The sequence below is a fragment of the Notamacropus eugenii genome, chromosome 4 (assembly GCF_028372415.1).
Source record: "Notamacropus eugenii isolate mMacEug1 chromosome 4, mMacEug1.pri_v2, whole genome shotgun sequence".
In the NCBI taxonomy this organism is placed as follows: domain Eukaryota; kingdom Metazoa; phylum Chordata; class Mammalia; order Diprotodontia; family Macropodidae; genus Notamacropus; species Notamacropus eugenii.
The window spans coordinates 114,313,725-114,317,181 of NC_092875.1; the positions used below are offsets into that span (position 1 = coordinate 114,313,725).

The following is a 3,457-nucleotide window of genomic DNA, read 5'->3' on the forward strand; positions in this document are numbered from 1 at the left end:
TCTGACTTCCTCCAAGATTCAACAAAAAATGCCACCATCAGCAGGAGGCCTATCTGTAATGGCAAGCCAAGTAGCATTGTTTGTTGTTTTAGTTTTAGACAATCGAGTACCTCTGATTGAATTTTGTCTTTGATTAACTGAGAATCTTTAACTAGAAACAGTATGTGTGTGTGTGTGTGTGTGTGTGTGTGTGTGTGTGTGTGTATTGTAGAGAAAGTTTTAACCAATTAGTCATGTGCAAGTGGGCTCTAACCAATCAGATATATATGGGCTCTAGCCAATCTAGCCAATGACTAGAACTGTATATAGAGAAAGCCAGAGCTCAGAGAAGCAGACTTGAAGAGGGCCAGCATTGAAGGGGTGAGCCATCTCTGAGAAGAAGAAAACTGAGAGCCGACCTCTGATAGCAAAGAGGAAGATCTCTGGTAGCCAGGAGGAAGCCCTGCCTGTTGATCTGTGTTGCTTTCTCAGACACAAGTCCTGTCTGTTGGTCTCTATGAGTGAATTGAGATAATGGTGCTGGTGATGCGTATTAGTATTGCTGCCCTGCTGAGCTTTGTTTCCCCAGAGACAGAAGCTGCAGAGTGAAGTAGCCCCATGAGCTGAGACATGGAGCAGCAAAAGGTAAGATGAAAGAGGACTTTACATGGACACTTGATATTGATAAAGAAGATTGTTTTTACAGGGACCCGGGATGGTGTGGTACTTTGAAAAAGAACTTCACTTGGATATTATATGTTTTACTGAAGGACGTTGCTACTTTGCTTGGATACTTGATATTGCTTGAATGATGAGATGTATACCAATTGAATGATGTGTTTTACTTAAGGATGTTGCAAAATGTCATACTTTACTTTACTGAAAATGCTTATTTTGTTACTGAATTAATAGAGAGTTCATTATACTTGAAATCATTCACAGCAGCGGTCCTTAGGTGCGCTGCCCCCATTGGTGTTACACTATCCCAGTCCCTTCATATTCTAGTTCCTTCCTCTCTGAATTTGTATTCCATTGAATCTGAGTGTTTCTTGTGTGTCTGTGTGTGTATGTATATATGTGTATGTGCATATATAGATATACATATGTGTGTATATGTTTACTCCTAAAGCAAGCTCCTAGAAGGCAGAATATACACAGTGCCTATTGACTGGTCAACCCCAAAGGTTTCTTTTAGCCCTATAATTGAGATCAGACCTGAGTTCAAATCTCAAATTCTATTAATTTCTGCCTATACAACCTTGGGCAAGTGAATCATTTGGCATCACTTGTTCTTCCTTTTTTCTCATGAGGAAAATGAGAGGGTAGTAGGAAAGGATCTCAGTGGTCCCTTCTAGCTTCTATTACTGTGATTTCATGAAACAAACTTCTGTTAAATTCACGTTTGAAAAGATGTCTCAGACTGCCTTGCTAAAGAGGGAAGAATTAGGAACAATGGGAGGATGTTGGAGGAAGGCAGATTCATTCTCAGTAAAAGGAAAACTTAGCAATTTGATCAGATTGTTTTCCTCTATGACAGGGAAATCTTGATTCAGATTCTATTTCTGACACCAGCTGTGCAATCCTAGACAATTCTTGTAACTGCTGGTTACTTAAGGCAAATAACCTAGAATTTATCTATCTGGTCAAAGACAAGCTACAATCTGTGTCGATGGAGAAAGTTCTTGACACTGAGGAAGTCACAGATCACTATGAATTCATGTAAGTATTGCTAATATCTTTTTTTTTAAGACTGGGTGTCTTTGACTCTCCTTTGCTAGAAGTTCTGCCAAGTCTTCTGATTGAGAAAGGAAGAGAAGAAAGAGACGGAGGAAGAGAAGGAAAAGAAAAACCTGAGACAGCGATAAAGAAGTCAAGCATCAGAAGAGGCAGAGAAATTGGTGGGAGGCAAGGGACAAGAAAGCTGGAAAATAAATTTTAATAAACTTTGTTCACTGAATGATCATTTTTTTTAGTCTGAACACGGGGGTGTGACCAATATGCAACCACAATCATCCAGGGACTAAAGTATGGTTAAAAAACAAGTTCTAATCATATGCTGCCATATTGGTGTTCACTATTAAATAGTCAACTATTAAAAATTTGAGAGAGAGTTTTTTCTTCTCACAGAGCAAATAGGCTTAGGATGTAAAATTACCACATGTGTTGGGCCCTTCCCCCTCCACATGCACTATCCTTTCCAGGACAAGCTGTGTCCTACCCAAAATCAGAAAATGATATTGCAAAATAGATTTCATCAACAGGAACCCCTTGGCCAAATAAAATGTTCCTGTTCAACTCAGTGCACTGCAGGCCTAGAACATTATGTCCTATTTCCTTCCCAGATTCTTTGGTGAAACAGAGCATAGAAGTGAAGGAGAATAGGATTGGACAGGCTATCCTTATAGGTCTGGGAACTCAAAGAAACCTTAGAGATAATCTAGCCCACCTTCCTTAAGTTGTAAACGAGGAACCTTAGGCCTAGATTATATAGGCCATATAGAACAGAGCTAGGACTTGGATTCAAGTCCTTTATCACCAGATCAAGTGTTCTTCCCATCATGCCATGGTCTGCCTCAAGGATGTGGAATCAGGCATAACTTCATAGATGCAGAACTCTAGCTCCACACTAGAGGCCCTCAAGTCCTACTCCCTAATTTAACAGTATAGAAGATAATGTGCCCCCAAAAATGTATTTCCTTTAAACTAGCCCCATAATTCTGCCTCTGCTGAGTAACTGAATAGAAGAGAATCTGAGAAGCCTTCTTAACAGCAAGATATCACAGCCTGATATCTAAATGTAGTTTCCCTTTTATATGTGTCTTTTTTGTTTTCCTAAATTGTCTCCAACCAAGGAAAAGGAATTAGGAAGGTATATCCTATGTGTTTTTCCCGGGGTACATCTTGTATGTTTATGTCAACAATAGAAAGGATATTTCCCCAGCTGCCTCATCTAAAAATCAGGATAAGAAGATCCTCCATACCTGTTCCACAGACTTTTTATGAGGATCTAATGTGACAATGAGATACTCATGTGAAAGGCTTGATGACAAAGTGGACCTGAATCACAACCATTGCTGTCTGCCTGTCTGCATGATTGGGCCTTCTGAGATCATTCCCTGTCCTCCAGGAAAGGGTTCAGAAACCTTGTCAATAAGAAAAATAGTTCTGGGGAGCATCATATCATTTAGTCCGCAATTAAATATAGATGATTTCTGAATTATGACTATTTATGAGAGACAGCACTTGATATAGTAGAAAGAACGTGAGACCAAAGCCAACTGACCTAACCTCCAGTTACAAATTACTTGCAGTAGAAATCATGATACCCCCAAGCCACTTCTTACAGGATTTTTTTTTGAGTAAGTGCTCTGTAATTCATAAAATGTTATTAAGAGTAAACTATTGGGACTTACATAGACTACTGTTTCCCTCAATTCATATGGACACCCAAGAGGAGAGCACATTTACATTAACAAAC

The 3,457-nt window shown here is 39.4% G+C and overlaps 1 long non-coding RNA gene across 1 annotated transcript; it reads left to right on the forward strand.

The window, feature by feature from the left end:
- The first annotated feature begins 297 nt into the window (after positions 1-297).
- On the forward strand, positions 298-1,937 carry LOC140498228 (uncharacterized). The gene is made up of 2 exons (XR_011965028.1): positions 298-624; positions 1,758-1,937. It is a non-coding gene; the product is annotated as an uncharacterized lncRNA (long non-coding RNA).
- The last annotated feature ends 1,520 nt before the right edge of the window (positions 1,938-3,457 follow it).